This window comes from Physella acuta, unplaced genomic scaffold, assembly GCF_028476545.2.
Source record: "Physella acuta isolate Inbredline_101_S28 unplaced genomic scaffold, ASM2847654v3 ptg000622l, whole genome shotgun sequence".
Classification (NCBI taxonomy): Eukaryota; Metazoa; Mollusca; class Gastropoda; family Physidae; genus Physella; species Physella acuta.
The window spans coordinates 327,492-342,177 of record NW_026732141.1 but is presented as its reverse complement, the minus strand read 5'-3'; the positions used below and the strand labels follow the sequence as shown (position 1 = coordinate 342,177).

Genomic DNA, 14,686 nt, shown 5'->3' with positions numbered 1-14,686 from the left:
AAGTTGTTTACGCCAGGTTTTGTTTTCTGTGCAACAGATGGGGGGTGGGGCTAGACTGACGGGCTATTTTAATATTACAACTGTTGGCGTTGCTTCTGTGTGCCATACGCGCCGCGGCAAGAATGTGACATAAATTAGCATGCGGTATATAGCGCCTCACTGGAGAGATTCACGGAATAATTAGGTGACGTCACGGGAAATATTTAACCCACTTTTCGATGGATGGGAGAAACAACACAGGAGGTCAGTTAGATGGCCCTTGTGGCATGACCCAGATAGCCCAACCACATGAGGTCAGTTAGATGGCCCATGTGGCGTGGCCCCAGATGGCCCAACTACAGGAGATTTCAGTTAGATGGTCCATGTGGCATGGCCCCAAATGGCCCAACCACATGAGGTCAGTTAGATGGCCCATGTGGCATGGCCCAGAGAGCGTCGCACATGTCATGCTGTGCTTCTACATGTACCATATGGCGCCATCTAGACTGGCACCAATACACCCCACTCAGAAAAAACCTGTACAGGGTGCCCGCAAACCTGGAAACCACCGCAGACCACCGCAGACCAGGAGACCACCGCAGACCACCGCAGACCAGGAGACCACCGAGACCAGGAGACCACCGAGACCACTGTCCAGTTGGTCCACGACGTTTGACCTGTTATCTGACCCCGCCGATGTAAATAACGCCAAGAACGACGACGAAGATGAAGAATTAAACGCCGATAAAAGTGGATCTTGACGGTACAAAACAGTTTTTCAAATATATCAATGGGTACATTTCTTTCCGTATCATTGGCAACCACGGACAAATGGGAATACAATTTTTATTGGATTTTCAAACGAATTTATTTCCTCAACGTTTTGCGCGGCTTAACGTCCTATGGGAAACGGGTACTCTCGTGCAGTCTGTTTAAAGAATGCGTTCTACGTCAAATTAGGCAGGTTTGGTACCGCTAGTGACTGCTTGACTAAATCTAACGGTCAGTTTCTGTCAGACATCTCATCAGAATGAGGAGGGGGAGAGGTAACTGTCCGCCCCCCCCCCCCTCCCCGTCTGATGATATGCATGAAAGAAACTCTGCCAACGGTTGGACGCCCTAATTGGATGATATATCAAATGTCACATCAACAAAACTCACAACCCTGAATGTTATTATCATATGTCAAAACTCCTAATGTCATAATATCACATGTCATAACCCCAAATGTCATAATATCACATGTCACAACCCCAAATGTCATAATATCACATGTCATAACCCCAAATGTCCCGATACCTTTAACCAAATGACACACGTGTGGAAACAAACCCTGCGGTAGGTCCCCGCAGGTCACCTGGTAACCCACACCTCCTGTTAAACGGGTGGGTCCCATGTTTACCTGTAGGCGTGTCCAACCTTTGACCCGGGCACCCTTAAGGGCAACGATAATGATTTTTATTAGCTCAAGATAAGCTTCGATACTTTGTCACCGTGTACCCTGGGTGATATCAAGTCAACCACACTTCCGGTTGCTGGTGGTTTGTCGAGGGTGGGGCTCGTCTCGTGCTGTTAGAAGTCACGTGATTACATGCGTGTAACAGGACATTGACAACCAGCGTGTAATAGGACATTACACACGTATAACAGTGACAGTCACTGTGTACAAAGATCAAGTAGACACAGATTTCTCTACCGTGTAATAAACTTGGTACACATTGATAACCACCCACTATATGGACCGTTACAAAGGCTGATAACCACCCACTATATGGACCGTTACAAAGGCCGATAACCACCCACTATATGGACTGTTACAAAGGCCGATAACCACCCACTATATGGACCGTTACAAAGACCAATAACCACCCACTATATGGACCGTTACAAAGGCCGATAACCACCCACTATATGGACCGTTACAAAGGCCGATAACCACCCACGATATGGACCTTTACAAAGGCCGATAACCACCCACTATATGGACCGTTACAAAGGCCGATAACCACCCACGATATGGACCGTTTCAAAGGCCGATAACCACCCACAATATGGACCGTTACAAAGGCCGATAACCACCCACGATATGGACCTTTACAAAGGCCGATAACCACCCACTATATGGACCGTTACAAAGGCTGATAACCACCCACGATATGGACCTTTACAAAGGCCGATAACCACCCACGATATGGACCTTTACAAAGGCTGATAACCACCCACTATATGGACTGTTACAAAGGCCGATAACCACCCACTATATGGACCGTTACAAAGGCTGATAACCACCAACGATATGGACTGTTACAAAGGCCGATAGCCATACAACTTAAGAACAGTTAGAAAGGCGATAACTACTCACTATATGGACCGTTGGACCACCATATATTCTAGGGGTCCACACACCAACTAATTAAACATAATTGATGTTCGCTAAAGGATTATATAAATGAAATATACTTTAAATAATGATGTCCATAGTAGCTGTTACAAATTAGAATTTCCTTAGGCAAATTAGATCTAACTAATTTAACAAGTTTAAAATTACATTTTGTAGATAAGGTCACTTCCGGTTTGCCAGTACCGGAAATGTCTAGGTGGGCTTGAAGTTGAGTACACAATCCCAGCACTGGTTTTACACCTGTCGCTTGTTAGGTCATAAACAATTTACCTGTGATGGAATCAGCTGGGATCTGCTCACATGTAGCCCGATCACGTGGGGTCGGATCACGTGGGGTCGGATCACGTGGGGTCGGATCACGTGGGGTCGGATCACGTGGGGGTTGGATCACGTGGGGGTCGGATCACGTGGGTTGGATCACGCTTGGTCAGATCACGTGGGGTCAGTTCGCGTGGGGTGGATCACGTGCGGTCGGATCACGTGGGGTGAGATCACGTGGGGTGGGATCACGTGGGGTCGGATCACGTGGGTTGGATCACGTGGGGTGGGGTCACGCGAGATTTGTGGAGGTTCTACTCAACGATGCAGTTTCAACATACTGATAGAAGTTGGCCAACATACGATATATTATCTGGGTCAATATACTGATATATTTTCTGGGCCAACATTCTGATATAACCAATCAAACATGTGCCACCATACACAAGACCATATATAGGGGCTGTATCAAGATGACCATGTATAGTGGCTGTATCAAGATGACCAAGTATAGTGGCTGTATCAAAAAGACCATGTATAGGGGCTGTATCAACCCAAAAAGATGACTGAAAAAAAATCTCACAGAGAACCTTACCCAAAAGTCCCAAAATATATTGTAGCTAATAGGACGCGCTGTTAAAACTTAACTGCCTATAAATAAAAAGCCATAATAATTACTTTATGCCCGTCATAATGCTGGTGCTTGGCTTTCGTCCGTCTGGAGTGGGGGGTAGGGGGGGGGGGCAGGTCATGTGATGACTGCCGTCTATCAACGCACCTGGTCTAGCCAGATGGCAGACAGGTAAGATCTGAGCCGGTCTACAACCTGGAGATGCTACAGGTAAAAAATCTTAAGGCCACCTCAGGTTACTCAGGCGCTCTATACACCTGTATGACATCACAAGACGTAGGACTGGAATCTACAGGTGTCGTGGTGCCACATGTCATGTTAAATATCTGACATCTCAAATGTCATGTTTAATGTCTGACATATCAAATGTCATGTTTAATGTGTGACATCAAATGTCATGTTTAATGTGTGACATTATCAGCCATGTTTAATGTCTGACATATCAAATGTCATGTTTAATGTGTGACATATCAAATGTCATGTTTAATGTCTGACATCAAATGTCATCTTTAATGTCTGACACATCAAATGCCATCTTTAATGTGTGACATATCAAATGTCATGTTTAATGTCTGACATCTCAAATGTCATGTTTAATGTCTGACATATCAAATGCCATGTTTAATGTCTGACCTATTGGTTTATCTGACGGATTAAGGTAGTGGACAGATTAAAGCCACACTCCCGAGCTAGATTAACGCCGACCCGATCATGTCTCACATCCGGTCTCGCTTACCTAGCACCGGATGTTTACAAAACGTGTTGTCGATCACGTGGGTTTGAACTGTCCCTCTAGGATAGGTCAAAGGTCAGTTATTGAATCTTCGACGTTTGGTGAAATATTTTCTGTCTTCACCAACTTTGAGTAGCAAAATATAAAAATTGTAACTTTAGATTTACATTACCTTAAGTAACTAGAGGGTAGGGTGGGGGTGGGGGGTAAGTACCACATTAAATACCCACAAAATGTAGACTCTGTTCCCTGAAGTTTAGCCGAGTTTGATTTACTCCAGCGAATGTCAGTTCAGTTTGATTTGTTCCTCGAAAGTCTGCTTTGTTAAATCTGGTCCTGTCATAGGGCGTGTATCTACTGCTGTATGATAGTTCTGTGATAAGTGTCTAGAACGTGAGGGTTCGTTTATGTGTGGGTCGTTGTGTAGGTCGATGTGAGGGTTGTTGTAGAGTTGTTGTTTGTTGTATACGCTCTGCGGATCCACGCCATGATTAATGTATGCGTATCAATATGCGAATGTGTATTTATACCAGCAGGCTAGTTGTACAGACTGTTCTAGAACTATACTGTACTCGATGACCTTTACGCCCAGCAATAATTGATACACCATTAAACACACCACCAGTCATCAGAGGACCACCTCCCCCCCCCCCATCACACGACTGTTACCGGGGATACACCAAGCAGACATCTATAAATAATAACTCGCTCACGGGAAACAACTCACAACTAATCATCAACAAAAAAAAAACAAGATGGCGTCAACTTGAACACGTGGTTGGGGTGAGAAAATCCGACTCATGCCTGATTAGTACGTCAGCGTTTAACAGGTGGGGGGGGGGCATATAGTGTCGTACTAGGCAGTGGGGGGAGGGGTCGTAAATATGGTCTGGTGTTGGGGAGAAGGGACTGGGTGTATATGCCTTACTGGTGTGGAGGAGGGAATGGGGAAAAGGACGTACATAGTTTAGCAGTGAGAGTTTAGAGAGGGGACTGGGGAGGATGAAGCATGAAACTGTCGTGTGTGGGCCTAGGTCAAGGTAAATAGCCTGCCGCTACACACGACACACAACACATCAAAGGTCATGTGACACGACACGTGACAAGGTTTCACGTGCTACGACCATGTCTCGTGTGTGACGCGGGGCGTGACGTCTGTCACAAACAACATTCTCCTGACTCGTCCAACCCGTCATACAATCACCGCTAACTTCGTCCAACAACCTCCACTAACTTCGTCCAACCCGTCCAACAACCACCGCTACCTTCGTCCAACAACCACCGCTATCTTCGTCCAACAACCACCGCTAACAGTTAGACCTGGTTTGTTTACATTGGCGCAATGAACTCGTCTCAATGACCAGTTCTAACTTTTTATATCTAGAACCGCCTAAAATAACTAACTTGTACCATTCTACCTGAGTCATACATTGAAGGCTGACTCAGCAGAATAGATTCCCAGCACTGCACGTGCAGGCCATTCACGAGTGTGACGCTAGACAAATGTTGCTCTAGCAGTGCCTGTGGTGTCACGTCTGCTACTGCTGGTGGGATGTGCTACACCGGAACTACTTCGTGCCTGCTGATACATAACCCGGAAGTTGTATGTGGCACGTGATCCTGGCCCAGTTTATCTAGGTCAAAGATGGACGCGATTATTGTCAGATGAGCTGTAGAGTCGCACGTGTTAAGCAAAATTTATGACGGATTTATTTACAATTTTGGTGGAGTAAAATGATCAACGGCGATAAAATATGTTTAGATTAAATCTATGCTGGTTGGAATAAATCAAATGAGGCTGTAAGAAAATCAATTTTCGTTGGAATATGTCGAATTTAGCAGATCTAATTAAATCTACTTTGAGCGCCTCAAATAAAGTTATATGGATATAATTAGCGAAAATAGTGTTGGAATTTATCAAATCTGGACAAAATCTTCGTTCTAAGAAAACCAATGCTATTGTTAGTTGTAATCATCAGCTATTTATTGAATATTTAACAAAATTAACGATGTAAGTGTAAGAAAAGGCAGCAATGTGAATGTAAATCTTACAGTATTAGACACACCCGACCAAGCACTGCATTACCTAAAGGGTTAATGAGGTTTTACCACATAGCAAGACCAGCCGTTGTGTGTTTGTGTGAAAGTGTACCAGGGGCGGAACTACAGTGCCGCCAGACCCCGCAATGCGGGGGGCCCACGCCATTTAGGGGCCCACATCCGACCAAAATAATTTTTTTATATTTAAAAAAAAATAATTTCCTTGCTTTTTTTTTACTTGATGGTTGTTTTGTAAAAAAGATAACCGTAGCTTCTATAGACACCATCCCACGCTCTTGTATATGTTTCCCTTTGTTTTTAAACCACTGTGAAAGCCAAGTCCTTTCTCCTACAATCAAACTTATCAAAGCTAAGCAAACGTTCAAACCACTTCCATGACTTATTTCCCTTTTTTAAATAGTCAAATAAGGGTGCTCATTAGCTCCTTTTAATAGATTTGTACTAAACAAATTAAAAAGCAATTACTTCTCTTAATTATAATTTGTTTGTAAAGTACTTACTTATGAATAACATTGTATAAAAAGGAAATGTATTTAAAATTAATAATATAAATTCGAAAAAAAAACATGAAAATAAACATAACACGAGACACCATAACTTACATACAATGCTTTCATGGTTTATATTATTTTGAACGACTAGAGGATACGAGGTCTTGTAGCAGAAATAAAATAAAACTGATTTTTACAAAACTCACTGCTTGTCTTCTCAAAACTCACTAATGCACTTACACACATGGCATGATGTTGTAATTTGTTTTAATTGAAAAAAAACACAATTTTTTGAAAACCCGAACAGGCCAGCAATGAATATCCTATGTTCGCATGTCGTGTTTGATATATATATATATATATATATATATATATATATATATATATATATATATATATATATATATATATATATATATATATATATATATATATATATATATATATATATATATATATATATATATATATATATGAGGGGGGCCTAACAAAAATTTGTGCGGGGTGGCCCAATTTTTCTAGTTCCGCCACTGAAGTGTACCAGAATGTAATGTACACACTTGGGTTACACGCAGTAATGGGTTAGTGTACACATACATTAACACGTACCCTTTCAAGAACTAATCCAGCCACCCCCTCCTATAGAATGTTCTCGACACTTCTAATTAACAAAGGCAAATACAACGGGCTAACAGGCTAATGATATGTTCACGTGATCGTAGTGCAGACACCCTCAGTAGGTCAGTGGATCACATCTGATGCTGGTAGCACGGTAGCTAGTGTTAGCTAACACAGCAACTAGTGCTAGCTAAAATAGCTACGCATGCTAGCTACACGAACCTGACCATTTTAATTTGTGTGGTGACAGATATGTTGGCATGTGGGGACGCGAGCGGTCCTGTAACATGTTGTCATCGGGAGATGAGAGCACCCTTACATACCTCAGCACCCCTACAAACGTTAGCACCCTTACATCCAAAGTGAGCTACTGTAAAAGTTTGAGAACCCTTGCTATCGGCTGGATAAATGAACTTGAGACACACCGAGGTGCAAGTGTCAAAAGTGAACAGCGACACCAGCGACAACAGCGACATTTCTCTCTGCACATCGGTACGTGCTGGTCAACAAATGTTTAGCGGCACTTTTTATCTGGGACTCAAGTAGGTTAATGACATGCTACAGCATGGGAAATACTGTAGAGGTGGGGTGGGACATATGGCCGGGGGTGGGGCATACTGCAAGGGGTGTGGTGGAGGGGATCAAGTGCAAGAGGGTGGGGTGGGAAGCAGGGATCAATGGAAATGAATGGGGTTGGGTGGGTGGGAATGAGGGAATTACTGCCGGGGAGGGGGAGGGAAATTTACTCCCACGAGTGGGGTTGGAAGGAGGCTCCATCTCCAGGTGTGGAGGTGCAGTAGTATGGGGTGTCAAGTAGGATATTTCGCACATCACACGACTGCCATCTGGTGTGTTGTGTCGCACTGTGTAGTGTGTAGTGCCCATTGTTATGTATGTTGTGCACTTTACACGTCTTTGAAACTTTCTCTGTACGGTGAAACCTTACGCCTAATTTTGACAATCAACACCAGTTAATTAATTAGACAACAAGGCCGTAACAAGGCGATCACACGGTGACGTAACGGCCTGTGCTATCACACAACCTTTGACCCCGTAGCGCGCGGAGACTGACACTAGTCGACCTTGACACGAGAACTAAGATTCTGACATTACAGCTGATCACATCGTTAATGTCCCTGTATCTAAAAATAGCATTATGACATCATTGATATTATTCTGGACGCTTATCATCTTTTATTGACACAGTGACGCGCATGTCCATGACGTCATTTATCACGGTAGCCGTTCTAATTTTAGACACACTGTTTGAGCGCCGTAAACAAAACTACTCACTCGTTAAGCTCAGGGTTGGCTGCACCTGACAACTCAGCACCCTGTTATTTGCCCCACCCCCTCCTACACACCCCAACCCCACCCCTAAAAGTGGCGCTTTATAGAACCAACTCAGCGAATCTTGATTGACCAATCAGTAACCTAAAGTAATTTGATGTCGCATGATGAGTGCAGTCATTGTGTTCCACACGAAGTACTTCACATTCCCCACTGCTATCTACAAGGTCAAGGTGACATTACAGCGGAGGTTACCACTGACGTCAGAAAGCTAGACCAGGTGTGATGGACCATCTGACATGCACACAAGTTTGGTCTCTTGTTTTTTTTCTCTCCCCCCCCCCTTTTCCCTTCCGTCTCCCTTCCGTCTCCCTATCCCCGTCCTTCTCTCTGCAGACGTGTGTTTTAAAACCAGTTAATTTGGCGGGAAGGCGGTGGGGGTGAGAGATGGTGGGGCGGCTGCTCCACTTTACGACGCCATGTTAACTTACAGATGTTGATCAAATACTGAGAACATCATGTTCTTTACGTGACGTAGGTTCTGTTCTTTCTGGCGACATGGGTCTCTAGTATGACAACATGGTGCGGGCAAATTTACCTAGCATGGTCACCGTACTTCGCTAAAGCTTTCTTTGATTAATGGGACATGTACCCAGGATGGTAGAAAACCTACTGTTTGCCTACCCAGGATGGTAGAAGACCTACTGTTTGCCTACCCAGGATGGTAGAAGACCTACTGTATGCCTACCCAGGATGGTAGAAGACCTACTGTATGCCTACCCAGGATGGTAGAAGACCTACTGTATGCCTACCCAGGATGGTAGAAGACCTACTGTATGCCTACCCAGGATGGTAGAAGACCTACTGTATGCCTACCCAGGATGAAGAGTGCGGTGACATTCTGTGCTGCCGTCTATAACATTAGGACTAGGACGGTAAATTAGTGGGTCACGTCCACCCCCTAGCTGTCGTATCCATGCCGAGTGCTTTTAGTTCACGTCTGCGTGCATTCTTGTACCTGGGTTCTTTACCATTGGGCAAGTTATGGGTAGGCCCACAGTAAGTCTACCGCCATCCTGTGTTTTGGTGCGGGAATATTTTCTAAAATAGCGAGTGACCTCCTCCTACCCTATTTCTAGTCTTAAGATCAATATTAACTCTATCAGATGATAATTTGACCATTAGATTTTCACGCAGTTAAAGTTGAAGTTAACACTAAATGTTAACTGTTACTCTACGTTACCTAACGTTAACTGTTTACCTCAAATTAACTGTTTCCTAGAGTTAACTGTTACCTAACGTTACCTAATGTTAACTGTTTACTGTTACGTGTTACTTAAAGTTAACTTCCAATCGATGACTGGCCAATGAATTTGTCATCGTTAGCTCCATGTTAAATAATAAACCAGCCCCACACCTGCTAGTCTGTACCTGTTCCCCGGGTCAGATCTGGAGAACAAAACTCATTAAAAAATCTTAATTACCCGGCAACGCCATGGTTAATTATAAATCCCTGATCGAAAGCGCAGCCATCCCGTTTTGTTTTCTCATGAATGTTTGAGTCAGGGGCAGGTAACTCTCCTCTCCTGTACCCATTGGCTGCGGCTGGAGAATCACGTGATTTTGTCGTTTCCGGGCCCTTCTCAATATCTGGGTCGTGACCCCCGTGTGAACAGAATGTGGGGTGTGTGTGTGTGTGTCTGGGGAGTCGCGGTGAGAGGGGGGGGGGGGGAATGCAAATGACAGCCAAACGAATTGTCTGATAAATATTCATAACCGGCGCGCTTTAAAACATGTTCGATTAATTGGGGCGTTAATGGAACAAAAATGGTGTCTACAGATCTATACAACAAACGTTAGGTCACTTCTGCTGATTTATTGATGGAACGATTTGTTTTAAATAATGTTATTTTAAACAAACATTTGACACTACACAATGTGGAGTGATGATAGATATGTAATGTACATGTCACATAGTGACATATATGTTGTCAGTGTGTTAAATACTAAAAGAAATACTGTGTACATGCCACACATTGACAAATATGTTGTCAGTGTGTTAAATACTGACAGATACACTGTGTACATGCCACATATTGACAAATATGTTGTCAGTGTGTTAAATACTGACAGATATACTGTGTACATGCCACATATTGACAAATATGTTGTCAGTGTGTTAAATACTGACAGAAATACTGTGTACATGCCACATATTGACAAATATGTTGTCAGTGTGTTAAATACTGACAGATATACTGTGTACACGTCACATACTGACAGGTATGTTGTCAACATTAAATACTAACAGCTATGTTGGCTACATGTAGAAACACGAGCTATATCTTGCGAGATATAAAATACTGTCGAGCCCAAAGTCCAAGACAAACCAACATATACACGCTATGTCAACCGAACTGTATCACGTGATCTAAAGAAAATCTGAAGAACTAAATTATGTCTATCTCATGGCTCTGTCGGTGCTTTAGCTCAGGGCCCTGTCGGTGCTCTGTCTACCCTAGCACCCGTACACAACAATTGACTGTCTAAAGACTGAACCGTACACAACGATTGACTGTCTAAACCGTACACAACGATTGACTGTCTAAACCGTACACAACGATTGACTGTCTAAACCGTACACAACGATTGACTGTCTAAACCGTACACAACGATTGACTGTCTAAACCGTACACAACGATTGACTGTCTAAACCGTACACAACGATTGACTGTCTAAACCGTACACAACGATTGACTGTCTAAAGTCTAAACCGTACACAACGATTGACTGTCTAAACCGTACACAACGATTGAATGTCTAAACCGTACACAACGATTGACTGTCTAAAGTCTAAACCGTACACAACGATTGACTGTCTAAACCGTACACAACGATTGACTGTCTAAACCGTACACAACGATTGACTGTCTAAACCGTACACAACGATTGACTGTCTAAACATACGATCATCTTGCAGCATATGTGATTGCACCGCCTGAGCCATAGAGCCGTCAATATAATCTTACAGCTACGGAGCCAATCTTTACATAACTACTGTAATTCCCATCCATATGGAGGTCCGTGGACGGGCTAAGTTGGGAGGGGATGGGGTGGGGGTGGGGGGGGGGGGTAATGGAGTGGCACGAGAAGCAACGTTGGCCCGTCCCTGTGAGACCCCATGACTGAATAAATCATCTTGTAATAACGGCCGTGAAATGCAGAGGAGAAATAACCGATATGGAAAGTCAAACGTATCATTTGAATATCGATGCAAGCAGATCTTGAGTAGAGCCCTCACTGCCTTATCTCACCCCCCCCCTCTCCAGTAGAGCACCTCCCTGCCATATCCCCCCTACCTCAGTGAAGCTCTTCCTAGCCGTATCTCCCTCACCCCCACCGTTAGGAGCTTACGTCAATAGGCAATTAATTCTAGAGCTCCAATCCGTTTTGTAAGGGTATTAAGGAGAGTTGGGAATGTGTGTGTGGTGGGGGGGGGGGGGTAGGGTGAGAGAGAACTGAGGGGGGAGGGGCTGGAGTAATTTAGTGAAGTCTACTGGCGTGGGAATGTCAGTCGTATTGTCATGCAAGGAATCAAAGAAGCTTATCTAAACTGGGGGGGGGGGGGGTATTTTTATTTAAAGTGGTGAGATATGGTCTGGACAGGTCCTAAACAAAAGATCATTGTCACTGATCAGGTCCTAAACAAAAGATCAGTGTTAACAGGCATAACCTAAACTATAATCTGCGCCTGTGTAGGTATATGTGGGTATGTGCGGGCAATGGAATATGTGTGATATAGTTTGACGTCCTTGTTTGTATGTGTGTGTAGTTGTTTATGTGTGTGCAAGTGTGCGAGTGTCAGTGCGTATGTGTGAGTGCGTGTGTATGTGTGAGTGGGCGCACGTGTGTGTGAGTGTGTGTGTGTATGTGTGTGTGTTTGCGAGTGTGTGTACGAGTGTGTGAGTATGTGTGTGAGTGTGTGTGTGAATGTGTGAGTGTGTGTGAGTATGTGTGTGAGTGTGTGTGTGAATGTGTGAGTGTGCGTGGGCGCGCGCGTGTGTGAGTGTGTGTGTATGTATGTGTGTTTGCGAGTGTGTGTACGAGTGTGTGAGTGTGTGTGTGAATGTGTGAGTGTGTGTGAGTATGTGTGTGAGTGTGTGTGAATGTGTGAGTGTGTGTGTTTGAATGTGTGTGTGTTTGTACACACCATGTTGCCACCACTTTGACATGTCTAAAAAAAGAAAAGGCCGAAAAGGAGCAGATAATTACTGTAAACATTTTTATTAAGAAAAGCAGAGGGTTTTAAAATACCATCAGTCTGAGCTGTAATCATGTGTAATACGATGTAATCACGTTGTAATCACGATGTAATCATGCTGTAATCACGTTGTAATCACGTGTATTTTTGTGTGCTGGGGTGAGTGACAGGGGAGGGGGGGGGGGTAGCTTTCAACCCATCATTACTTACACCAACAAAAAAGATATATCTCATTTTGAGACGTTCGTTTCAAGAGCCAAGAAATGGGAGAGAACTAGCTATGGCTTTAGGGGTCATAAGACCCCCATACCATGGACTTACACTGTCTCGAGGGATCACCAGACCCCCTTCCCTGGATTTATAAAAAAACAACGTGAAAAACGTGTATAACATTCTCTAAGTTAGACCCCGGCTCGAATAAATCCCTGTTTTACCCACAATGTTGCGACCCCGCTGTGTAGATTCTGTATTGTTACACAAACTGTTCCAAAACTCCCCTAAGGCCCAACGGTTCTCAGTCTTTGGAATTAGACCTAGGGTTATAGTAAGTTTATTATTTTTACACTTTGATTCAGCTATTTATCTCTAAAACCATGTAAACACAAAAACATGGAGATACATCGGTTTCTTTATTTACAATCAGTTAAGCTTTTATTTTTACACATACGTGTTTGATCTTGGAGAAGAAAAAGAAATTGAGAACCGCTTGAATAAAATATTGAACACTGTGCACATCGGAAGTTTTTAAGTTTGTGACATCGTAATGTTTCTGCTACCGTCTGGCTCGTGCTGGTAACTTTTAAATGCCATAAAACCACAATTTAACGTTTTTTTTTGTGGTTACAGGACCAGTACATGGACATATTTTTAACCACCCCACCCCAAACCCACCCCGACCACGACAAAATCCTGCCTCTGACACTATCCTTCGGAATCCTTCCAACCTTAATAATTAGTTACCCCACCGTCTCCACCCACTCCACGCAAACTTTAGGCCTAATGCACTGAGTATCTATCAAGCACATCTACCCCGTTGAAATAGAATTTATAAATACAATATCGGCTTCAACCAGCGTCCATCACCCCCCGAAATTTTATCTCTCCCCCCCCCCTTTTTTTTGTAGCGGCCATGCTACTCTTACATGTAGCAGTCTTATAACATTGTACCTTTCGGGAATAAAAAAAAACAATTCTCACATTCCAGCCCTCACCCCACCCCCACCCCCTTCCTCCCAGTCGCAGACGTAACGTCACATGTATTTTTAACTTGTTCCCGTATAGCTATCCCGCGTAAAAAAAAGTGTCAACCGATTGGCCTATAAACAGATGACCCGACGCATAACCCTTCAACGTCCAGTGCTCGTGTCGCTAAAATTAGAACGTGGTACTCTCTAACTCAATTGTTTATCTGCTGCTTGAAATCTTTTGAAAGCTTGAAGTCGTAGTAGAATTTTCTTTATTAAATTTTTATTGGCTACTTATTAAAATTTGAACGGTTAGACAAGTTGTCGTAGAGTTGTCTTTTCTAGCATTCTGTACATACATACATGTAAAAACTTAAATTGTTTTTTTTTTTTTGAAGAATACTGTCAGTGTGACTTTTTGGAAGTTAATTGGAGTTACGTTTTGGGCAGATGGCTGTGACTTGGTTCCATGGCCATGTGACTTTTTTTTTTATCTAATATCACATAAATCATCTCAAACATCTGAACTTTTTTAGACATTAAAGTAAAGAGTAAAAAGTGAAGGTATTTTGGACTTGACGGTCAAATAGGGCAGATGAAGTAGAGCTTATGTTTTTGTGACATCGGCAGACTCGTACATAGTGTGGTCAGTGCTAGGCCAAGTCGCCTTTCCTACCCCTCACGTGGGTCAAGTACTCACCTTAGCTAGGTGGACGCCTTGTCAGTGAAAAAAAAAATTATAATGTGCCCAGGTAATCATTATAGAAGTAGCTGTGTTA

At 43.3% G+C, this 14,686-nt stretch overlaps 1 protein-coding gene across 1 annotated transcript in view; it reads left to right on the top strand.

Annotated features, from left to right (window-relative positions):
- LOC131948042 (uncharacterized) overlaps positions 1 to 14,686 on the top strand; it is a 69,076-nt gene that overhangs the window by 44,582 nt on the left and 9,808 nt on the right. The gene's annotated exons all lie outside the window — the stretch shown is intronic.